This window comes from Podarcis liolepis (genome assembly GCF_965112155.1).
Source record: "Podarcis liolepis genome assembly, chromosome: 11".
Taxonomy (NCBI): domain Eukaryota; kingdom Metazoa; phylum Chordata; class Lepidosauria; order Squamata; family Lacertidae; genus Podarcis; species Podarcis liolepis.
Genome location: NC_139565.1, coordinates 49613765 through 49639714, shown reverse-complemented (window position 1 = coordinate 49639714; position 25950 = coordinate 49613765). Strand labels below are relative to the sequence as shown.

Below are 25950 nucleotides of genomic sequence, written 5' to 3'. Positions count from 1 at the left end.
GCAGGAGCCAGGCCCTGTGACCAATAGGACTCTGCAGGACTGGGGCCTTCCTAACTTTGTTCTGAAGAGGCAAGGTGTGGCCACATAGGTGAGGCCGATTGGTAACTCACAGCACCTGGTGGCAAGAGCCGGGAAGGGATATAAGGTCAGCATTTCCCTTCGGCTCTTTGCCACAGCAACACGTTCCCTGCCTTGCTGCGTTTGACTTCATGACTCCTTGCTTCTTGATCCTCGGACCTTTGACTTTGTGACTTCTTGCTTCCTGACCCTTGGACCCTTGGCTTCTTGACTCCCGGCTCTCTGACCCTCGGACTCTTGGCTTTCTGACTCCTGGCTTCTGGACCCCCATTCCTGCTCCCACCCCGCCATCTTGCCCCCGGTCCCGACGTCCCCAGCCAGGACTCTGATTGCCCGTGAACCGGACCATGACACTGAGGAGGCTGCTTCAGTGCTGTTAACACAGTAGATTAACTGGAGGTGCACACCATCATCTCTCAAGGCAGACGGGTGCCAACAAGTTTTTATATTTATTGGTAAATCGTCTGACAATTTTTATCCTAGACTTTATAGTTTGTATGGATGGGGCTGCTACATGCATAAGGTCCCAAGTATCTCTAGCAAGGGGCTGGGAATGGCTGTGCCCTGGAATCCTGCAGAGCCATTGCCAATCTATGAAAGCTGGGGTGGCTCTTATTCCCTGGAACCGTTATATTAGTGGAAAGAGCCCCTTCTCATGAAGCTACTCTCCGCCGCCCCTCAGACAAGGCACACAGAGAGGGGCCACTGATCAAGACTGCAGGGTCCAAGCTGGTTTGTGTGGAGAGAGGCAGAACTTAAGTTAAAATAAAAAAATTCCTTCCAGTAGCACCTTAAAGACCAACTAAGTTAGTTCTTGGTATGAGCTTTCGTGTGCATGCACACTTCTTCAGATACACTGAAACTGCTGAAGAAGTGTGCATGCACACGAAAGCTCATACCAAGAACTAACTTAGTTGGTCTTTAAGGTGCTACTGGAAGGAATTTTTTTATTTTGACTATGGCAGACCAACACGGCTACCTATCTACTACTAGAACTTAAGTTATTCTGATTAATTGCTGAGCTTGTGGCATCATCTGCTACCTGCAGAAGATGTGATGGATGAAACAATTGGGATTGACTTTTGTCACTCTTCAAAAACAGGTTTTTAAAAAAACCAAAAGTAACAGGTTTTTACAGAGATGGTTAAATAATGAGGAACAGAATCCACTACGACAAGTCAAAGCCTGGCCATCAATCTTTGGCTTCCATTTAGCATAGAGTTTCCTCTCTTTGTTCTCCAGAGTCTTTTTATTATTGTAAAATTTGCTGTATATATACATACACACACAAAAAGAGCTGTTTGAGTTGGCTTAAATCGGTCATATAAAAATGTTTGAGTGTATTGTTTTTAGAACAGTGATTTTGATTTTGATTTTAATCCACATGCTTCAAAAGGAAGTTCCCAGCATTGCTGAACTATTTTGTATAAGGACAATTTGGCACAGACAGTTGGTAAAGATGCTAGACCAGAACTATGAGCCGCTTCACAAAACACTTAATAAAATCCTGGTTTTTCTGTGTGCACATAAAATAACATCATATCATCATACACCAGATAAACTCTGGTGACCTTTGAAATGGGTTTGTACTGTATCAGACCACTGGTCCATCATTATTTTTTTTAAAAAATATTGATACTTATTCAAAAATATACAAAAATACATATCCATTACGAAGTTTCCTTTTATAATACACTGAGATAAAACAGCTAGTCTATAAGAGAACATAGAAGGAAGAAAAGACAAAAAAGGAGAAAGCTAAAGAAAGAGAAAGTGAGAAGGGGGGGGAGGGGAAAAAACTAAAGGATTTTATATATATATATATATATATATATATATATATATATATATATATATGGACTTCCGGTTCTCTGTCCTGCAGCTACATATGATATCCATACATTCAGATCCAACCATTTTATCTTCTATAAACAGTATTTTTTTCAATCTTCAAATCCAGATATTACAAGATCATTTTCTCTTTCATGCAAAAAGCACCTAAGAAATTTCCAGTCCTTAACAAACGTCAGCAACGATTCCCCCCTGCCCTAATTAAACATGTTAACTTTGCCATCTCAGTCCAATAGTTTTATCAGTCATTCATCTATGGTGGGTAGGGTTGTGAGGCTTGTTTCATAAAACCCCTGCACTGGAATTGAACCACAAATCATCTCTGCACAAAGCATTCGCTCTGCCACTGGACTATCCTGTTGCTTCCACCCAAAACAAACTACCTATTAAACCTTTATCAGGAAGAGCTGAAACTCAGTAGAACAGCAAGTACTTTGAATGCAGAAGTTCCCAGGTTCAACACCCAGCACCTGCAGTTAAAGATGGGAAGGTCCTTTGCCTGAAACCCTTGGGAGTTGCTGCCAGCCAGTGCAGACAATACAGTGGTACCTTGGTTCTCAAACGCCTTGGTACTCAAACAACTTGGAACCCAAAAACTGCAAACCCGGAAGTGTTCCAGTTTGCGAACTTCTTTTGGAAGCCAAACGTGCTCTGCTTTGAATGCCACACTTCCGTTTTGAGTGTTACGCTGAGGTCCGTCTGTTTCTGCTATTTATTTTGTGTTTTTGTTTTTGCGGCTTTTCTGTTTTGTTTTTGTGACTGTGTGGAACCCAGTTCAGCTACTGATTGACTGTGTGACTGCAGTACATTATTTATTGCTTTCATTTTATGGATCAATGGTCTCGTCAGATAGATAGTAAAATTCATGTTGAATGGCTGTTTTAGGGGTAGTTTTCAAAAGTCTGGAGCGGATTAATCCATTTTGCATTACTTTCTATGGGAAAGCGCGCCTTAGTTTTGGAACGCTTTGGTTTTGGAACGGACTTCCGGAAGGGATTAAGTTTGAGAACCGAAGTACCACTGTACTGAGATAGATGGATCAATGGTGTGACTCAGCACAAGAAAACTTGTACCCGCTCCCTGTCCCAAGAGAAGACACAGCTTTTGAGAAATTACTTTGTTGAAATGGAGAGCATGTAAAACCATTCCTCTTGAAGGTGTACATGATGGGAATTTTTATTCAGTTTCATAACAATCTCTCCACGTTACCTCACCCTCTCTCTTTGCCTTTTATTTACACCTTTGCGCAAAGTTACAGAGAGAGGCGAGGAGGTTGGAAACAGCCAATCTTTCTATAAATACACATATAGAATGGATACCATATGTGCCCAGAGGGCTTGCTACACTTGCCTTCATCACTCAACTTAAACATACACTGGAGGGATCCCAAGAGGGGGGAAATGTTTAACTGGTGGTCTACTGAATTTCCTGCGCACACACACACATACACACAAACCCCGCCAGGCCTTTTTGGCACCACCCAACCCCTCAATTAGCAACCCCATTTGGCTAGGAAGCCCAGTCAAAAATAGGCAGGGTGGGAAAGCTTGAGAAGTGTCACAGCTTCAAACGCAAACTGTTGCTTATTTGTGCGATGATTTCCTGAAGAGAATTACATATTCTTGAAAACAATGAAACCAGATAAGGCTGGGAGGTGGGGGAGATGAAAAGAAGAGCAAAAAAGCACCAAAGAACAAGAGATATTATTGGCTCATAAAAGCAGCTGTGAATACTGTATTTTTCGCTCTATAAGATAAGACGCACCAGACCATAAGACGCACCTAGTATTTGGAGGAGGAAAACAAGAAAAAAATAATATTCTGAATCTCAGAAACCAGAACAGCAAGAGGGATCGCTGCACAGTGAAAGCAGCAATCCCTCTTGCTGTTCTGGCTTCTGGGATAGCTTCGCAGTCTGTATTCGCTCCATAAGACACACACACATTTCCCCTTACTTTTTGGGAGGGAAAAAGTGAGTCTTTTAGAGCAAAAAATACGGTAGTTTGTCAACAGTTTGCAAAGCTGCACACACTACACTTAGCATGAAGTTGTCTCGTTGGAATGAATGAATGCATGGCCGGGAAAGAACAGGGAATTTGGGTTCCTGGGAAACTAAATTCTGAGCCAGAATGTTATACCACAAAGTACCCCACAATTAAAAAAAAAAAGATATCCGAACCACCAGTTCTTATGAAGCACAGAAGTATTCAATGCTAGCCAAGCCACACAAATGAGAAGTCAGTTCCTCCCTCCCCTGAAGCACAAAAAACCCAACACGGAGCAAGCAAGACAGCACCTTCGCTACTATAGCTATTGGAAGCTAGCTTAGATGAAACATGAAAAGCCAGTTGAGTCGCACAGTGTTTCTCAAACTTGGGTGGACAGCTGCTGCAGGACTACAACTCCCATCATCCCTAGCTAGCAGGAGCAGTGGTCACGGATGATGGGAGTTGTAGTCCAACAACAGCTGGATGAATTTCAAGAATCTGCCCTCAAACTCGCAGCTAGGCATTCCGTTTTGGCGACTGTAACCCTGGTTTCAGGAGCCATTAGGTGCCTAGCTTACATCTAACAAATATGTAACGAGGCACCCTTGCAAAATGTTATTTGGGGGGAGCTCTATTTGGCGCTGTGGGTTAAACCACAGAGCCTAGGACTTGCCGATCAGGTGGTCAGCAGTTCGAATCCCCGCGACGGGGTGAGCTCCCGTTGCTCGGTCCCTGCTCCTACCAACCTAGCAGTTCGAAAGCAAGTCAAAGTGCAAGTGTGGCATCTGAATATAGACTGCATTTTTAATCAAGGCTTATATTGGCTTATATCTTGATCAGGTTCCTAAATTAAATGGGCTTAGATTTTTCAAATGTTTCATGCCAGGCAGAAGACCAGCTGCTTAGAGAACCTTGGCAATGTTTTCCTTCTAGACAAGGGGCCCCTTGATTTATAGCAGAAAACAATTCTCAAAGTCGTAAAAAGGGGGAATTACAGGCTGAGAGTGAGGACACTGACCCTACATGTTACAGAAGATAAAAAAGGCAGAGATAAACATAATTAGGAATGAGTAAATAGTAAAATAATACCAATGTGCCTCCCAGTAAAATGAGCCAGATCTTCTTCCTAAGGTTAAATGTTGGAAAGAGCTAATGGGAAAAGCAGCTGGCTGAAGGGGGGGTGTAAACTGAAGAGGCTTCTTTTGAAGCTGTTTTTTACTGAGTTCCTTTTTTTACTTTACAAAGGCCTTATTCCTTTTAAAAGGCTACCTATGTTATGTATTAAATATATTGGCTTAAATGTAATTATGCAAAGGATTTAAGAAATGCTAGATTCTTATTTCATATAGTTGTAAGAGTTGTATTTATCCTGAAATTAAGTCAGCCACCAGCCTAGCCCCCCTGCCAGACAGGAGACGCCATCCAAGCAGTCCTGATATATAGTTGTCAGGCATTTGTTTAGAAACCTTCAAATGAAGGAGATCTTTCAATGTTGATGTGAACTCAAGATCCTTGACATATGTTTAAGATAAAAATTTAAGATTAACCATTTGTTTTGGAGGGCAATAGGGCAAGGAGGGCAAGAGGTGAGCTGGTAATTAAGATTCCTTGTTGAGACACATGTAAGATATATTACTACTTATTTGTCATTTATAGATGTAACAATATATAGCTCTTTGTGTTCCATATAAGGACAGGAGGATATGGGTGTATCTTTTAGGATTGGTTATAGCAATCAGCCAATAGGAAATTCAACCAGGCTGATTGGACAGAGGCAGCCAAAGGAGGAGCAAAGGGGGCTGGATTAAGGGAATATAAGTGCTGGCCATAATGGCAGGAAGCCAGGCCAGAGCTTGGTAACCATATACCACTGTGCCTCTCATTTATTTGTCTGACAAATAAATTATTATTTTAATTTCTCTATTGCTGCGTTGAATATTTCATTCCAGCTAAGCGTTAACCACAAGCAGGGTGCTACACAAGTAGATAAATAGGTACCGCTCTGGCGGGAAGCTAAACAGCGTTTCCGTGCACTGCTCTGGTTCGCCCGAAGCGGCTTAGTCATGCTGGCCACATGATCCGGAAGCTGTACGTCGGCTCCTTCGGCCAATAAAGCAAGATGAGCGCCGCAACCCCAGAGTCGGTCACGACTGGACCTAATGGTCAGGGGTCCCTTTACCTTTACCTTTACCTATTTGACTGGCATGTGGATATGTTTGTTCACATGGGGCGGGATCTTTGGACCAAAAAGCAGTATATAAATAAACTAGCTGCAGAACTGGGGATAAAGACATCTACTCTGGAGAAGCAAGAGTAGAGGCAGCGGTCTGAGGACTGCCAGCTGATGTATGATTTTTTTTTATGCCAGTGTATCATGTCAAAGTCCCCTTGAAAGTCGACGTGACTTTCAAACTCTAATTCCGGATACGCGTTAAATGCATCACAACAGGCACTGCATAATTTCGGCATACCTCCTGGATAGGTTTATGATGAGCAACGGAGACAAGCAGCTATATCGGTAACAAAGGCAGCTTATTTAATCAGAGCAAAAGAAGAAAAAAATTATTAAGCTTTCAACAAGGCATTAATAATTCATACCAGCAAAAGAGAAGAACGCCGAGTTAAGGTGGAAGTCGGCTGGCTGGGAAGCACGGCACTTAAAAAGACACAAAACTAACATGATAGTTGAATGGCGTATTAGCTCATCTATAATTACCGGATTCGCATTTACACCAGGAGACTCAGATTGTAGTATTCAGTTAACAGCCAGTCTCACTCGCACTTCGGAGGGGGGGGTGGCGGTGGCGGAGGTGGTGATGTTTTAATAAAAATATTCCAGCGAGCCTATCTAGCGATGACAAATGCTATCTTGGCTGATTGATACTTCGTTCCCCAAGCACGGAAGAAAAAGCACTTTACGTTCACTACTTTTGTGATCTCCATGCCTGCCTGGGGCACCCAGCTTCTCCATCAGCCCATTCATTATCGTGCTTTTTAAAAAGCCCTCCCCGCCCGCCCCCCTCTCAAAACCAACACAGAAAGAGAGAAATATGGAGCAACCTAAATCCTTCTGACACATTACTTTCTTTTGGCACATACTCACAAACGGAAAGCATGAATGGGGCGAAGGAGGCTTGAAAATATTATTATGCGTGCCCCAGTTATCCAGGCAGAGAGGACCCCGGGGACTTCACGCAAACTCAGCTTCTGTTTCCTCTGAATGAGGTCACTGGAAGCTTGTGGTGTTTTCGTGATTTTTCCGTGGTTGTATTTAGCGGTGAGGAGGCAGCATAGATCTCCCATCACTTCTGTTCCACATCTGTTATTTCGGATGCATAACGATGGCAGGTTGCTGCACTCCCAGCTGAGTAGTGTTATGTGCATACGTTGAACCCTCATCGGCATCCTGCATAGAGCAGGGGGTCAGACTACATGGCCTCTAAGGTTCCTCCCAACAACTGTGGCCGAAACCCTTTCGCACCATCAGCTGCAGGAGGAGCAATGCCATCTGTTCCTTGGTGAATCCCAACAGAAGCACTGTTTCTGCCGGACAGAGGGCGGGCAGGTGTGTGGGACTCCCTGGTCCTGAATGGAGTAACTTGTGCCCCTAAAGGACCAGCCTGGAGGTCATTTTGGACTCACAGCTGTCCATGGAGGCACAGGTTAATTCTGCGTCCAAGGAGGCTGTCTACCTGGCTGCCTGCACACTGTCTCGCCAGAAGGTTATCTCCCGTCTGAAGGCATAGAACTGCAATGTGTTCTATGTGGGGCTACCTTTGAAGGCGACCCGGAAACTGCAACTAATTCAGAATGTGGCTAGCAGACTGGCAGCCGAGACCATAACACACCAGTCCTAAAAGATTTACATTGGCTCCCAAGCACATTTCTGAGCACAATTCAAAGCATTGGTGCTGACCTTTAAAGCCCTGTACAACTGACGGAGCATCTCCACCCCCATCGTTCATCCCGGACACTGAGGTCCAGCTCTGAGGGCCTTCTGACGGTTCCCTCCCTGCGAGAAGCGAGGCTAAAAGGAACCAAGCAGACAGCCTTCTCAGTAGTGGTGCCCACCTTGTGGAATGTCCTCCTATCAGATGTTAAAGTGATAAATAACTATACAGTAGAACATTTATAGGATATTTGAAGGCAACCCTGTACAGTGGTACCTCGGGTTACATATGCTTCAGGTTACAGACTCCGCTAACCCAGAAATAGTACCTCGGGTTAAGAACTTTGCTTCAGGATGAGAACAGAAATCTTGCTCCGGCGGCACGGCAGCAGCAGCAGGAGACCCCATTAGCTAAAGTGGTGCTTCAGGTTAAGAACAGACCTCCGGAACGAATTAAGTACTTAACCCAAGGTACCACTGTATAGGGAAGTTTTTAATGTTTGGTGTTCTATTAAGCTTTTATATCTGATAGAAGTCACCCAGAGTGGCTGGGACAATCCAGTCAGATGAGTGGGGTACAAATAATAAAGTTGTTGTTGTTGTTGTTGTTGTTGTTGTTGTTGTTGTTGTTGTTGTTGTTGTTGTTGTTAAAGATGCAAGTTATTTTATGTTAAAAGCAGTTATGTCAGTACAAATCTGGAAGCCAAAACCCCTCACAGAGTTAGTGTTCCATAGTTAGCATCTCACAACATGGAGTGGAAAACAGGTTTTAAAAAACCCTATTTGCTGAACTAACAAACTGATTTGGAATACAAGGAGGGGAGGTGTGAGGAGGTCTGAGGAAATAAGTGTACGGAAGTTATGTTATTGAAAATTAATGTGTGTTTTTAATTGTTTTTATTTTGTATGTTTATTTTTCATTTTTTGTTATATCTTAAAAACTTTCAATAAATATCTTTTAAATAAAAAACCCTAATGCCAGGAATGCTAACTCTCTTTAAAAAAAAGATATAGTTCAAACTAAACAGACTCTTTACAGCGTCCCATTTGTCCAGTAGCCAGGGCAGCCTTGGGGAAAACTGCAAAACTAAACAGTTTAGATCTTTTGTGTTTAGTGCCATTATCAGCTCCTAAAGCTGTTTTACATAAAAGGGGTCAGTTAGTTCACAGGAATTCTTACTAGTTTATGGGGCCAATTTTAAAAATACCTGTGGCATGGAAAACCACCTGACGCATATAAAGAGCTGTTCTCTGCAGACTGGGCACAGATTAATCTTTTAATTCCTTTTAATCCAAGCCGCAAAAGCCCATATTGGTGACGCGTCCACAACAAAGCCTTGCTTTCAAACTCAGGACCGCAGCAGTTTGTGCCGCTTCCAGCTACTCAATAGGTTTAAATTCTGCATGGGCCTGCATATTTCCAAAGGGTTTAAAAATGGATCCCCAATAGGTTAATAGTTCTGAATTGCAGGGCATGGGATACAGTATCAACGCATTCCATTTAATGTAAACCATATATTTCCATGGGGTCACGAAGACTGAACAACAAACAACAACATTGCAATTGAAGAGAAGGCTCCCTGGAAAAGACCCTGATGTTGGGAAAGATGGAGGGCACAAGGAGAAGGGGACGAAAGGACGAGATGGTTGGACAGTGTTCTCAAAACTACCAACGTGAGTTTGACCAAACTGCGGGAGGCAGTGGAAGACAGGAATGCCTGGCATGCTCTGGTCCATGGGGTCACGAAGAGTCGGACACACGACTAAACAAAAAACAACATTACAATTGATTTAAATAGATTAAACTTTGCCAAAGCACCTCAAATGCTGACTTTGAATGGTGGTGTTGCATAGGTGAAGAATGCACAACAGATTGGTAATCACAGATAGAATTGTCCTAATTTTTCAACAATCTCATTTCACACATCCATCAACTGTCTGGTGTGCATTCACTCGGGCCTTAGTCGTTAGAGCAAGACAGACGTCTGTCTTCCCCACTAGTAAAGTTCTTAACTAACAGATAATACTAAGCTGATGTCTGCCTCCCCAACTAATTATTTTTTTTAAGGACTTGCAGAGCTAACAACTGGAGTAAATTGCAGGTAGAGGACTTGCAGGCTAGTAAATTATTACTTCTGCAATCACCAGTGTTTGCCATTTATGAAAATGGAACAAAGGAATGCAAACCACTTCAGAAACCAATTCTGTCATGAGAAAAGGAAAATGCATCTCTTCCAGCAAGACTGATCACCGTTTGATGGAGATGGATATCCAAGCAAAGAGATAAATGAATTTTTAAAACAGGCTGTGGGGAATATGGGTGAATTTAATTTGATCGTGTGATATAGAGAGCATATGGTGATCAACTGATTTGCTATCCATTTCCTCCACCTTCTGCTTTAGAACAGAAAGGTGGTTTACAATACAAATTATATACAGTACAGTATACAAAAAAACCAACACCTTGAGAACGTAACCAATTTGTCACGGCATAACTTTTCCAACTGAAATGCATGGAGCATCCCCCTTAGTTGGCATGCGTAAGGCTACTAAGGCTTGGGAAGAAGAAGAGGAGTTTGCATTTGATATCCCACTTTATCACTACCCTAAGGAGTCTCAAAGCGACTAACAATCTCCTTTCCCTTCCTCTCCCACAACAAACACTCTGTGAGGTGAATGAGGCTGAGAGACTTCAGAGAAGTGTGACTGGCCCAAGGTCACCCAGCAGCTGCATGTGGAAGAGTGGGGAAGCGAACCCGGTTCACCAGATTATGAGTCTACCACTCTTAACCACTACACCACACTGGAGAAAACAAGCCTGCTCCATCCTCCCTGTGACAGCCCTTAAGATATTTGAAGATGGATATCATATCTCCTCTCCGTCTCCTCCTTTCCAGGCTAAACAAACCCAACTCCCTCAACCATTCCTCATAAGGTTTGGTTTCCAGACCCTTGATCATCTTGGTCACCCTCCTTTGCACACGTTCCAGCTTGTCAATATCCTTCTTAAATTATGGTGCCCAGAACTGGACACAGTGTTCCAGGTGTGGTCTGACCAAGGGAGAATAGGGTGGGACTATTACTTCCCTAAACATCCATTGATGGTAGCCTACAATAGAAATAGGTTTTCTGCTGCTGCATCACACTGTTGACTCATGTTAAACCTTACCTGGGATTGAACCTGGGACCTTCTACAAAGCAAGGTGGATGCTCTGACACTGAGCTGTTGTCCCGCCCCTATATACGGCTACCAGGTTCAGAGGGAGCGTCCCTCTGAACTACCGGTCACTGCAGAACAGCAGCAAGAGGGGGCAATAGGTTTGTGGGCCTTCCTATAGACATCTGGAAAACAGCCTTGTAACCCCACCTACCTTGTCTCTCATACATGCATATAGGTATAGGGGGGGTTGTTAGAGGGGGTCAAATGGCAATTAAGTGCAGAACAAGCACAGTCTCTGACAATGCAAAGCCTGAGATAAGCAGACAACTTGAGATAATTCACAACAACTGTATTCAGCGATAAAACAATCACCCTAGCAGTCTTATTGTCCTATTTAGGGCAAGTACAAGGCAAAGGACCCAAACACTAGAACAGTGTTTCCCAAACTCAGGTCTCCCATCTGTTTTTGGACTACAACTCCCATCCTCCCTCGCTAGCTGGACCAATGATCAAGGATGATGGGAACTGTAGTCCAAAAACAGCTGGAGACCCAAGTTTGGGAAACACTGCACTAGAAGATGATTGTTTATTTAAAGTAATTCGTGCAATAATTAAAATAAGGCTGCCAAACCCCTCACCCTGGGAGCTGGAGGCAGTCTGTAGGAAGGAATTGCAGCTTATGGCACATATGCACATCCCATTTTGTCTCTGATTAGCAGGTTTCTGTCTTGTTCACAAAAGCCTGCCATCCCTGTTTGCCCAGAGGCACCAGGAGGCGAAAAGAGCTACATACACAACAGGAGAAGCCTCTCACATTTAAGTTCCATTTGCTGTCAGAAGCATTGTCTGTCTCCAACTTCAGAAAAGCCTAGCCAGACAGACTTTTAATCCAAGCCTTTAGCCTTGTGATAAGGAGGCTGGTCTCCACCAGTGATTTCACTCTTCTTCCATTATTGAGTAGGCAAAGAAGGGAAGCATGTTTGTAGTATTTGGGGAGGTGGGAGTGGCTGGGGGATAGTCTGTTAGACGTGCACCACCGCAGGCAGGTAGCACAAAAAGTCAGACGGTTGAGAGCCGTTTAATCCTTAGACAGGAAGATAAAAAGTTGGCTTAGACAGTATGATACTGTGCAGATTTCAGACTGGAAGGTTTAGCGCCGTCTGTTCTTTATAAAGAATCTGCAAGGGAGATACTCCAGAAAAAAAGGGAAAAAGCCACAAGTGACAAGGAAGAGAATGAAAGGACCAGATGACTTTCTTACTTAAAAATCCTTACAACAAAGGGAAGAGCACAAACAAGGGATTCCTTCACATCTCTTGACTTCTTGCTTCCATCTGATTTACAATTAAGACCAGTATGGTGTTCTGGAAAGAAGTTAAAGGGGTCTAGAATTTGGCAGGAGTCCGGGGTGTGTGTGTGTGTGTAAAACAGCGCCTGTCCTGTTTGGGATCTGAAGCACTGAACCCCTTAAAGTTAGAGCCATGTGAACATGCTCAGAAGAGTGAAGATGAAGAGACCACAGATGCTTTAAGGAAACAATGGCCAAGGCAATTCCAAATTCAAAACAGCAATGCTCACTTTTGATGTTTTGGTGCACAAATCGAACAGAGAATGCTGGTGTTCTTAAAAGTAGGTGACAACTCACGATCTCCAGGACAAGCCTATTGTCTGTTACTACTGGTCAAACCTGCCAGTCAGGGCTGGTCATATCCAGTGGCGTAGCGTGGGTTGTCAGCACCCGGGGCAAGGCAAGTAATTTGCTCCCCCTAACCCGTGGATTTGTGCCCCCTAACCCCCAGATGTTGTGCCCGGTGCAGCCGGCCCCCCTGCACCCCCCACGCTACGCCACTGGTCATATCTTCCTTTTGGTAGGGAAATTGCTGGCTCAAACAGCCAGGAAATACCTGGATAGTCCTTGGGTGCTATGAAAGGGAAAAACCATCAGAGTAGGAGGCATATTCCTCCCCTCTCCAACCACTATGGCTGATGATTTAGAAGAGTCTCCTGCAACCAGATGCCCTCCAGATCTTGCTGGCCTAGAATTCCCATCAGCCCCAGCCAAACATGTCCAATAACCAAGGATGATGGGAGTTGGTGTTGGCACCCGTCCGTCTCAAGAGACAATGGAGTGCGCCTCCAGAGGTGAAGTCAAACAGCTGCATTAGAAGCACCAAAGGGACCTTCCACGGTGCACAAAGTGTGTGTGGAGGTCTTGGGCTCCCCAGACAACAACCCCCTCCTCCTCAGCCTCTTTGATGTGGTCCAAAGAAAGCAGAGCAATACATCTGGCACCAGCTTGTCTGCAGGAGTTGCTGAAAGGAGGCGTACAAGGCGCCATCCAACCATCTTAGGGACTCCACTCTTTGCTTGGTACGTATACAAACAGAACTTCCAGCATCTTCTAAACGCAAGAGCTTAAGTAACATGCAAAACACTCCTCAGCATCATCTTGTGTTCCAAACAATGCTACAGTCCTACCTACTGCTCTATTTCCAGCCTATAGATACATGCAATGTGATGAATCAGCAAGATTTCAGCTCCACACCACTCTCTCCAGCATAAGGTCAATATGACTTCTTCCCCAATTTGAGATTATTAATTATTTTGGACAGATCCCTAAAATGCTGAAGTAGTTACTTTGGCCTGCTGTGTACTAGAGTATTCCATCTGCCTTCATGCTGAGAGCGCTGAAAATTAGCCTAATCACATTTCACATGGATGTTCTTTAGTACTATTAGTCATCTGAAGTAGACTTTGTAAAACATGAAGAAAGTATTACCTAAAAGCGGTGGGATAGCATTATGCTGTTGAATATTCTAACTACCCAGAGTAACAAGACCTCCTGGTCAAGATCACATGTGTTAGGCAAAGTATTCTCTTGATAACCTGATAACATAGATATCTTTTACATATAATAAGAATGTAAGAGTGCCATCACACATTCCTTCCTCACCACCCCCTTCATTGAAGGATCTGTAATGCTTCATTACAATCCTGGATTTCCATGAAGTCCAGGTAGGGGAGCATGAGAAGGGGGAGACACAGAGGGGAAATCAATGGGAGAGCTCAGTCACACAATGTATTTCACTTTTGGTACCATGTGATGTTTTCAGCATGAAGTTCCAGATTCAAAGAAGTCATTGAAAACAGGTATTTTATTAACAAGCTAACATCCATATACTGTACATACAACATACAACATCCATCATCCATTAACCGCACTTAACCTTATTAGAGAACACACTAGAGAGATTTAAAAATAACACAAGAACCCTTCACTGTCCCTCCCCTCCCCTTCAGTCTCATTATCAGTTTGGACTTTGGAAGACTGAAGCAGAGCACAGAGTCAGACCTGCATTAAGCTAAATGAAGAGATTAACATAAAGCACAATTTGCGATTGTTACCTTGCTAAAGAAGTGATTTACTGTTTAGTCTCTTCATTTAGCAGCAAATCACTTCTTTAGCAAGGCATCAATTGCAAATTGTGCATTATGTTAATTTCTGAACCTCATCTTCTTTAACTAGGCATCAGAACTGCTAAACCCAGGTCACAAATGTGCAGAAACTCCTCAGCGCAGAGGGTTGCTTTGTCATTAATAATACATCTTGCAAGCTTTCTGCCTAAGTTTCCCCACCAAGTTCAAGGTTCTGTGTCAAGATCACTCTCTGGAAAGCAGAAACAAGTGACACCACAAGCTTCCTCTGTCCCATTTAGCTTGAAAGCTCTGCTTTACAGCACAGGAGAAGTAACATTCTTCAATGACAAAACAATCATCTTCGTTAGCACGCAAGTGCAACCACAACACACACACCGCAAACCATTTCTACTCAGCACCATCATACGTAGCCAACATGATGTCCTCCTGTAGGACTACAACTCCCCTCAGCCCTGACCACTAGCCATGCTGTGCTGCATGCAGAAGATCAAAGGTTGAACACCCCCCACCCCCCAGCTGAAGCTCAGTCAGAACAGTCTGCTGCTGCAAATCAGAGCAGACAATACCAACCTGGGTGGGTGAACCATAGTATGACCTTCTTGTGTTTGGACAGGAGAGAGACATATGCAGAACAAGTACCATGAGAGAGACAGCATTTGTCAATGCATGTGAAGCACAGTGATTCTCTGTCACGGTACATAAATGAATAGTTTAGAACTGAATGTTTACATTTCCTAAGAACACAAGAGCCGCCATGCTGCACCAGACCAAAGACCCATCTAGTCCAGAATCCCATTCTCACAGTGGATAACAAGATGTCTATTGAGAAGCCTGTAAACAGGACCTGAGTTCAATTGTCACTGTGATTTGCACCCAACACTCGATTCCTCTGAAGGTGTCAGCTACCTAAATAAACTTTCTGATCCGTGTAGACTATGTACTAACACGCACAGTTGACTTGTTGTGTGATTCTGTATGACTATTTCCCACAAGCTTGAACTCTTGGGAGGGAAGGACTGGGAGCCCATCTTACCATTCCAGAAAGTCCCACTCAACACTCTAGGACCTGCGTTCAAATAAATGTGTTTTTAGGACTGCAATGCCAATTGTCAAATCAGTACAGTGGTACCTCGGGTTACATACACTTCAGGTTATATACGCTTCAGGTTACAGACTCCGCTAACCCAGAAATATTACCTCAGGTTAAGAACTTTGCTTCAGGATGAGAACAGAAATCGTGCTCCGGCGGCGCGGTGGCAGCTGGAGGCCCCATTAGCTAAAGTGGTGCTTCAGGTTAAGAACAGTTTCAGGTTAAGAACGGACCTCCGGAACGAATTAAGTACTTAACCCGAGGTACCACTGTACCAAGAAACACAGTTAAGGAGGTATTTTTAACAGCAGCTTTCTCAACTGGCTATGGAGAATACGTGACACGGCAAAAACACAGGGCCTTTTAAGACTCAAAGCTGCTATCAGGTTGAGTTTGTGCTGTAGGGCACCAGCACGGAAAGGGATTGCATCTTCATCCATCCATGAAGAAGCAAAATACAGACACAAACACACATAATGCACAAATCAATGGAGGCCCCAACTATGATCAAATACAACCAGACATCCTCCATATGTGAAATCTCTTAAGTATTAGGTCATGAAGCAAACCCATGAATGTGATCAACGGTTATTAAATAACTATGCAAATGTACTAGGAGGGTGAGTTGCAAGGGAGGCACACTGGAGTGGAGGAACGCCTAGTAAGTCGTATCTTCGGTTTGTCACTGTCAATGACCAGTAAGAGTTTACTTTAGTTCTCCACATGCCGTTACAATTAAGCACAGGGCTACAGGACAGCCGACACGACAGGCCTATGAAAAGGTTCCAACTGCATGAACCAGGTTGTGGGATTCCTATTGCATCACATGCAAATTATCCACTTTCCTTTAACTTTGTTTTTTCCCTCATGATTGAGCTTTTCCACCTCAGACCGCAGGTGGGAGTTGGGGTTTACATTCTCTGAAGACTTCTCCAGATTTACTCGTTTTCTGACTCTTCCCTATAGGTATAAAACTATCACATCAAGGCAAGACCCAGCCTGGAAGAATTCTCCCCGGTGGCAATTCTCAACACGTAGGAAAATATTTACTTGAATCAGTGTTTTTTAAACACGCAAAAAAGATCCTCATCTGCAGAACAACAAGCTCAACATGACCATTGTGCTGAACCTGTATGTCAGCCCACTAATGTCTGGGTATTTGCACTCCCAATAAGAATAAGTGCAATAAGAAGAATCTAAGGAGGGAAATGTTGCTTTCCAGGTTTTGCATCGCCGAGTCTCTTCTAGCTACCACAGACAGCGAAAGCGAAAGGGCTCGGGGGCAAGGGAAGAACTTGGCTTTAAAGAAGTGGAGCCACAGCCATCTCTCGAGTCTTGTTGAACAGACGCATGGCAGAAACTAGTTCACAGGCTTGAATTGGGGGGGGGGGGCTTGTGCTTCCCATATGGGTAGAAAGATTTTGCTTTTAGGCAGCCATCCAAGCTTAAAGGACTCAGGGGACATCTTGTGAACCTGGCCTAGAAACTACCTGCAACTGGGCAAACCGTTTTGAGAAAGTGCATTTAACATTTTTCATAGGTTTTCAGACCCTCCAAGTGCCCCTATTTTCTAGGGACAGTCCTGGATTTACAGAAGCCATCCCGGTTTCTGATTTGATCCTGGAACATCCCACTTCTCTTTTGGACATCCCTATTTTCATAGGAGAAATGTTGGAGGATATGGAGTTATGCGAACCCCAGGTCAAGGAGCTTTGGGCCTACCCTGCAGGTAGGGCTGTGAAACCCTGGGTAGCTGCTTCCAGCCACTGCAGGCAATTCTGAGCTAGATGAGTCTGATTCTGTATAACACAGCTGCTTATGTTCCTTTATAAAATTGCCTACTATCATTCCCTTTTCACACAAAGATCCACAGGTAAACAATGCTTATGAATGGAAGCCAGGCCATTCAATGGTTCCTTATAGGTAGACACAGAGACTTGAAAGGCCTGAACTTCATACGTCGAATTCAAAATGCACACAATCTTTCTGCAATGCACTGAATTGGATTTCTAGGTTTCAAGGTCAGCTTTAGTTTTGAATGTGGTGCCTTTTATTAGTTTTGTTTGCTCTTTTTTCCTCTTAAGCTTACAGCACCGCATAGCAAGCCCTGTCGAGTGATGTATCTTAATGACACACTGAACTACATTTTACCCATGAAAAAAGCTGCCAGATGTTTCATGCTGTCCGATTTTATTAGGTCGCTGCACAAAGAAGAGTCAAAGGTAATTCCTTTTAAAAACAAAAACACAACCACTAACCCATTTTCTATTTGGTAACATTTTTCCAACCCAGATTTCTAGTGCAATGCAGTAGAGTTGACAATATTGATTGCAATTAAAAAAATAACAATAAAGCCAGGAGGAAATAAAGACAAGCTTTCGAGATCAGAAATTTCTGCTCAGTGATATTTACGACAGCATCAGAAATCTTTTCTCAGTGTGGGTAACCAGGAACTAAGGGACTGGTGTTAAAAAAAGAACCATGCTTGGATTCCCCCCCCCCTATACAGTGATACCTCGGGTTACATACGCTTCAGGTTACATACGCTTCAGGTTACAGACTCCACTAACCCAAAAATAGTACCTCGGGTTAAGAACTTTGCTTCAGGATGAACAGAAATCGTGCTCCGGTGGCGTGGCAGCAGCAGGAGGCCCCATTAGCTAAAGTGGTGCTTCAGGTTAAGAACAGTTTTAGGTTAAGAACAGATCTCCAGAATGAATTAAGTTCTTAACCCGAGGTACCACTGTAATCTCATGTGCCATAAATGATGGGATTCCATGTGGAATCTGTTATGTGGATTCTCAACAATCTCAACATTCATTTACAAACAAAAGGAGTGGGGATGAAGCAGGTTTTTGACCTTGATGTCTACAGAGATAGGTATGAATGACTCAAAAATTCAGAGGAGTAGAAAATTTCTGCCAACCATTCTGATCTATTATCAATAACTCCTAATCATGAGCCCCTCCCCCCCCAGCCTGCATAGTCTTCCCATAGTCTTCCCATCTCTCCCATGGAGGAGCAGGTGGGGGATCTAAGCTACCACATTGGGGAGGGAATCTCAATTCACATTGGGCTGCTTTTATTATAAGGAAGAAAATGTACACGCATATCATTGGCTTGCGGCGTTTTTTTCACACCTACAATTTGTGGGTGTGAATAAATATAAACTGCTCTGGAATCTGCTTCAGTCACTTTCTTCCCTATCCGAGATTCAAGCCTACTTTGCCTTTCTCCCAAAACAGCATGCAACAATTTGTAAAACAAATTATTTTTGCATCAATATTTATAACAGAGGGGAAAACCATACCTGCACAGGACTGCAGACTCTAGATAAGAGCAACAACCAACAGCACAAATTAGCAGCCAACAATGAATACTTTCTTAAAGCAGCACTTCAGTGGGTTCAAGAAATGCTGTCCTTGACAATAATAAATTCTCTAATTGCCCAAATAAAAGCTGCACAATTTGGGTCATCCTGTCATTCTTCTTGTTTCTAGAGATTTGTGGCTTTGGGAGTTCTTGTGCAATGTGCAGTTCCACAAAAGCCAATAGGTCCATCTATGACTAACTGGGAGTTAATGAAAAGGCGGCTTGGGTGCATAGTAGACAGGACTGCTGCACCAGGCAAAGCCAATAGGGTGCAGTCCAAATGTGGTTGGACTACAACTCCCAACAGCTCCAGCTCCCATGGCCAATGATCAGGGATGATGGGAGCTGTGGTTCAGCAGTAGGTCAGAGTCTGCCACTGAAGTGGAACCGCCAACACTCAGCCATTCACAAGAGATTAAAGTGGTACCTTGGTTCTCAAACAACTTAGAACCCAAACACTGCAAACACAGTACAGTGGTACCTCGGGTTATATACGCTTCAGGTTACATACGCTTCAGGTTACAGAATTCGCTAACCTAGAAATAGTGCTTCAGGTTAAGAACAGAAACCGTGCTCCGGCGGCACGGCAGCAGCAGGAGGCCCCATTAGTTAAAGTGGTGCTTCGGGTTAAGAACAGTTTCAGGTTAAGTACAGACCTCCAGAACGAATTAAGTACTCAACCCAAGGTCCCACTGTAGTAAGTGTTCCCTTTTGTGAACTTCTTCCGGAAGTTGGATGTGCTCTGTTTTGAGCGTTACACTTCCAATTTGAGTGCCACACTTCCGTTTCGAGTGTTACGCTGAGGTCTGTCTGTTTTTGCTATTTATTCTGCGTTTTTGTGGCTCTTTTTGTTGTTGTTGTTGTTTTGTGACTGTGTGGAACCCAGTTCAGCTACTGATTGATTGATTGATTGATTGATTGTGTGACTGCAGTACATTGTTTATTGCTTTCATTCTATGGATCAATGGTCTCATTAAATAGTAAAATTCATGTTAAATTGCTGTTTTAGGGGTTGTAAAAACAGATTAATCCATTTTGCATTACTTTCTATGGGAAAGCGTGCCTTGGTTTTGGAACACTTTGGTTTTGGAACCGACTTCCGGGACGGAATAAGTTTGAGGACCAAGGTATCACTGTACAAGCAACTAAGTAGATTCTATGCACTCTTCCAGACTCTAATCAGGGGAAGAATCATAGAATTGCAAAGCTGGGAGGGATCACGAGGGTCATCTAACCCCTGCAGCACAAGAATATTTTGCCCAAAGTGGGGCTCGAAACTACAACCAAGAGTTTAAGAGTCTCAGTTTAAGAATTATCGGGACAGAAGTTCCAAACAAGATGATTAGGCTGTTTATGATTGTAACAACAGCAGCTAGGATCCTCTATGCACAAAAATGGAAGGAAGAAATTCCCACCAAAAAAGAATGGATAAGTAAAATGATGGACTGTGCAGAATTGGCAAAGTTAACAGATAAAATAAGAGAACCTAACGGTAACTGTTTTATAGAAGAATGGAAGCCTTTTCCCCGACTACTTAAAGAACTACTATAGTATGATGAGGGACGCGGGTGGCACTGTGGGTTAAACCACAGAGCCTAGGACTTGCCGATCAGAAGGTCGGCGGTTCGAATCCCCGTGACGGGGTGAGCTCCCGTTGCTCGGTCCCTGCTCCTGCCAACCTTGCAGTTTGAAAGCACGTCAAAGTGCAAGTAGATAAATAGGTACCACTCCGGTGGGAAGGTAAACGGCGTTTCCGTGCGCTGCTCTGGTTCACCAGAAGCAGCTTAGTCATGCTGGCCACATGACCCGGAAGCTGTACGCCGGCTCCCTCGTCCAATAAAGCGAGATGAGCACCACAACCCCAGAGTCAGCCACGACTGGACCTAATGGTCAGGGGTCCCTTTACCCTTTACTATAGTATGATGAATTCACGAACAGGATTTGAACTATAAGCAACAGAAGGAATTAGAGATTATTGTATTGTTGTTAGGGTGTAAGAGAGAGAAAATAAGGTGCAGCAAAGAAGGAGAAATAAAAAACGCCATGGAAAATGGATTGGGAAGTCGACAAAAGAAAAGAAAAATCTATTACATATTGGAGTGTATATCTGAAACTTTTGAAAACTTAATAAATTATAACTGAAAAAAGGAATCATTTAAAGAAGTTTCCATACGCTCATCCAGACTACATAATCAGGGAAGAGTGTCTGATCTGTCTCCCAAGATCACAGCACAGGAGTGAAGCGTTCTCTGCTATTTCTACCTAGTATGGGATTAGCTCCCAAGCGAAGACCAGCTCTCCTCTAGGGAGGAAAGCAAGAGAGAGAAGCAACTCTCTTACCCAAAGGAGAGAGACAATTGGACACGAGCCTGACATCATAACTATCAACGTTCAGAAAGCATCAGGAGAGGACTTCAGTCTCTCAGGACACACTGCTGCTGACCTGATTCTGTAACAAAAAGTTTCAAAGGGAGACTTCAGAGCAAAATTGCTGAACTGGAACTTATCCTCAAGTTTCATTCTATTCATTTAGTTCTTGATAGGATCTTCTCTCCCACTCCAGGTGTCAAATTAGCATAGCAAAGGTGGGAAGATTGCATTATCTAAAATTCCTGCACTGCTCGCATCTTGTATGTATGTGTTTTGCATGTAAGTGTCACAGCCCTGCTTGCATTTCATGACCTTTGGGCTTCAGTGATTTGATTTTCAATCCTCCCTGGGCCACACTCTGTATTTTTCAATAATGGGAAATAAAGCCTAGATAGAGATATTTCTCTGCCAACTAACAATACCAGTTCATATATCTGATAAAGAGGCTCATTGCCACAATATACCGTATTTTTCGTCCTATAGGGCGCACCGGCCCATAGGACACACCTCGGTTTTTTGGGGGGGAAATGAATAAAAAAAAATTATCCCCCCCGCCGCGGCTGCCGCACCAAGCCTTGCACACACCTGCCCAAAGCACGGGGCACTCTCCGGAGGGCTCCCCGTGCTTCGGGCGACAGGCTGCCGCCCAAAGCCTCGCGCGCTCGGCGGGACCTCCTGCCGGGCGCGCAAGGCTTGCGGACACTCGCCGGGGCTGCAGGCTGCTGCCCGCAAGCCTTGTGAGCCTGCGGGAACTCCCACCGGGCTTGCAAGGCTTGCGGATAGCTTCCTGAAGCCTGGAGAGCGAGAGGGGTCGGTGCGCACTGACCCCTCTCGCTCTCCAGGCTTCAGCGAAAGCCTGCATTCGCCCCATAGGACGCACACACATTTCCCCTTCATTTTTGGAGGGGGAAAAAGTGCGTCCTATGGGGTGAAAAATACAGTACCTGCTAGTATTTAAAAAGCCACACAACATCCATTCCAAAGTCCATAAATTATTATTACTGTATTGTTACAGGGAACCAGGAAGAGGGCCTTCTCGGTAGTGGCACCTGCCCCTTGGAATGCCCTCCAGTCAGATGTCAAAGAGATGACTAATTATACATCTTCTTTATATACATCTTCTTTTATACATCTTTAATTATAATTATGCATCTGAAGGCAGCCATGTATCAGGAAGCTTTTACTGTCTGATGAGTCTAGTGCTCTTTTATATTTTGTTGGAAGCTGCCCAGAGTGGCTGGAGCAACCCTGTCAGGCAGCGTACAAACAAATTATTATTATTATTATTATTATTTAAAGCACATGGCTTTCCCCAAAGAATCCTGGTAGTTTGTTAAGGAGGAAGGGAATTGAAGCTCTGTGAGGAGCAAACCAGAGTCCCCTGGACTCTTTGGGAAGAGCCCTGAGTTTGAAATGTATGATATGCCCTAATTGTCACTTTCCCAAGATCCCAAACTTTGACCAATCCTCAACCACCACCTCCACAGAGCCTCTTCTCGTAACGATACCTTTAGGGGCAACTGTGGAACTGATGTTAATTGACTGCATCAATATTACTTTAAAATTCGAACATAGAACTGAGAAGCCCAGTCTGTAAAACACATCCTGTTAAAGGCCTGGGTGGTGAACAAAAAGTTCTTCAGCCGGTGCAGAAAAGGCCATGGGTTGTAGCCAGGGCTGATCCTGCTCATGAGAAGACCCACCGAAATAATTAGGCATGGCTAAGTTACATGCTTCCATTTCAGTGGGTCTATTCCGAGTAAACTTTCACTGGCTAGGACCCCATGAAGACAGTGCCAGCTGAACCATTCTGGGAAGGCTACACTCTGACAGTATTCTACACTTTTCATAAACCCCCTCCTCAGCTGTTGGGAAATCAGCCTACAGAACTTTTTAATAGAATCACAGAGTCATCTAGTCCAACCCCTTACGGTGCATGAATCTCGAAGAAAGAATCCATTTTAAACCAAGAAACCAACTTAAAATAGAATAAAAGCAATGGCTGTCTTGGCGCAGGGTTGTTTCAGAAACAAAACAATCCACGGAAATTAAAATAATCCACGGAAATTAAAATAACCTATGCAAATGAACCCAGAGCAAGGATCTCTACCTGGGAAAGGCTGCCATTTACCCGGCTTGTTCCTCTAGGAGGCGCTCCGCCGCGGTGTCCAGCCCAGGGAACGGAACCGCTTCCTCACGTGCAAAGGAGCCAGCAACTTTTCCAAAGCCTCTGAGCAAAGAGGAGGCCGGTCGGCTTCTCGCGGAGAGAGGCAGCTCCTCCTGCACCCCACCCACCCATTCCTCTGCGGTCCGGCTCTCTTGACAAACCTCAGCAGCTGAAGCTCTCTGCTGGGCGACCTCGTGGTTTTCATCGGCTGGGCGGGGAGCCGAAGGGACGGGCCCTCGACCGGGAGGCGCCCAGCCCTCCAGAACTTTTAACCAGCCTGGACTGGGGCAGTTCCCCCTCCCAACACCTGCTGCTTGCTCAACGTCTAACCCAGAGCCTCCCTAACTTTTTGGGGCCCCCAACCTCCCTCCCTTCAGCTCCATGGTTCCATAACTACCTCCCCAGCGCCTGCTACCCTATCCTAACACAAACCATTATTCAGAACAGTGGTTTGCACGACCCACTAAGGAAGGCGGTGACACAACCGAATTCTAAACAGTAGCAAGTCATTGCACATTTATTCAAAATCCAGTTAAATCTTTTTGGTTTGATTCATTCAACAAAACTGGTGGGCCGGTGAGAGCAGCTTTTCAGCGTCATTTGCACCTTTAGCGATACCCGGCCGCCCCCTTGTCTCTTCTTAGCCCCCCCCCCCAGGTTATCCCACCGCCTCCCAGGGTGAGCTCGCAAGCTTCCTTGCAATTTTAGGGCAGTGGATTGGTCCTAATTAAAGTATTATTGCCCAGCTGTGGATTTTTTTTGGGGGGGGGGAGTTCCTTACGGGCCAAGATGGGTTCCTTTGCTCTTCACGTTTCTCCAGCTAGTCCCGAGGAAGAAAATCACATGCATACAAGCGGAGCGGAGTCCAAACCTGCAATTCCTATAAACCGCCTTGCTTTGGGAAGCACATCTGGAATCAGAGCTGGGCTTCTCTGCCTTCCCGCGAGGGGGATGCCCGGGACAGTCTTCGAAAGACTCAGGGTGTTGACCTGGATTTCAGCGGAGAACAACTCGAAGAGTATTTTGTTTAAATAATAATGATTGCGAGGGCAGACTTAGTTCAGCCTCCGCTCCCCCAACAGTGGGAGAAGATGACTTAGTCTTGGGCACAACTTTCCCCCCACGCTCACACATGCAGGCACGGAACACGCCCCTCTTCGGAAAGCAGAGGGGCAAAACCCAAACAAGGGGGCGGAGTGCGGAGAGATGGAGGACTCGCTTGCCAGCTTGCATTCACTTTGAGGGTCTATCGTGAGGGTCTCTGCCCCCCCCCCCGCCCAGGCTGCCCTCCTAGCCCCATCCGTCCCGGGGGTTGGCTTCTCCTGAGCCCCCCAGGCAGAGGCGCCTCGACACCCTCCAGAACCCCACAAGCGTTTTCACAGCCCCCCATTCTTCCCCGTTCCTAGAAGCCCCAGCCCTGTCTGCCCCGCTCTCCGCAAGCCGCCCTCTCACCTGCCGCTGCTGCCGGTGGTCCAGAGGCAGGCTGTGATTCTCGCAGTTCAAAGCTGGGAGGTGAAAGGCGGGTTTTGGGTTTTTTTAAGCAAAGATCCGAGTCCTCCCGCTAGTGTTGTTCTCAATTTAGCTGCACCGCTTGCAACCATTGGGGGAAGAACCGTGGAAACCGCCCGCCTCCCTTCTCTGCGATAGGCGGGACGGCTGGGAGGCGAAGCTCTGATTCGTAGCTCCAAGAGCCCCCCAACTCCCTCGCCGCGCTTTGCTTTTTTGGTAAGGGGGTGAGGGGCGGGGGAGGAAACCCCGCTCTTCACTTCTCTCCTCTTTGCATCCAGCGTTCAAAGATGAGGCGCGCCCCGCCCCCTTCATTTGCATGGGGCGGAGCCCTTCCGAGGCGGAGGAGGCCGAGGAGTCCCCATTGGCTGGGGGCGTTCCTCTCCGAGTGACGCGTCAGGGCCGGTGTTCCCCCGCCGCCGCGCTTTGTACCCACTGAATGAATATATGAATGAATGATGAGTGGCTGCATCACACTTATTCTGAAAGTCTCCTCCGAGGCTGCAAAGAGGGGAAGGCGACAGAGATTTCCTCACTCTCCCTTGCTGCTGGGAAGTTGCTGAGCAGGGAGTGTGGAGACTGTGAGACTCCCTCTCCGGGAGGCCACGTCTGTTTTCCCCGACGTGACAGCTGCTTCACCACCAAGGCAAAGCGCCAAGAAACTGTGAAGAGAGACGTGGACTTTTCTCTCTCATTTTTCCCCTCCTTAAAAATTGCAACATGCAAGCGCAGCGGGATCAAGCTGTGAACAGCTTAGGGCTTTAATTCCATCACTTAGTATGCAGGGAATAATTGATGGCACTCACCTCGTTTGAAGGATGACATTGTCACACAGGTATTATTAAATCCGCAGCACATCCCTGCGGGAGCTGCAGGCACTCCGAGGCGATGGGAGGCTCCAGTTCTCCTGCCTGGGCCTCTGCCAGGCCTGGTCTCGAGGGCGGCTGGGTCACCCCCTCCTCTCCACTAGGCTGGCTGCCAAAAATACTTCTGGGTGTGCGCTGTGAGGGTTTGGTATTGATTGGAAACAGGAAGGCTCAGG

General features: G+C 45.1%; 1 protein-coding gene across 4 annotated transcripts in view; it reads right to left on the bottom strand.

The window, feature by feature from the left end:
• Positions 1 to 25195, bottom strand: part of PDZD2 (PDZ domain containing 2) — a 241109-nt gene extending 215914 nt beyond the window's left edge. For 2 of the 4 annotated variants that reach the window (XM_083465639.1, XM_083465642.1), the window contains exon 1: positions 24855 to 25195. The gene's annotated coding sequence lies outside the window, so the exon portion shown is untranslated. Of the gene's footprint in view, positions 1 to 23345; positions 23574 to 24854 lie in introns of those variants that run through there. The other 2 variants (XM_083465643.1, XM_083465641.1) reach the window with 2 other exon arrangements.
• Between the last annotated feature and the right edge of the window lie 755 nt (positions 25196 to 25950).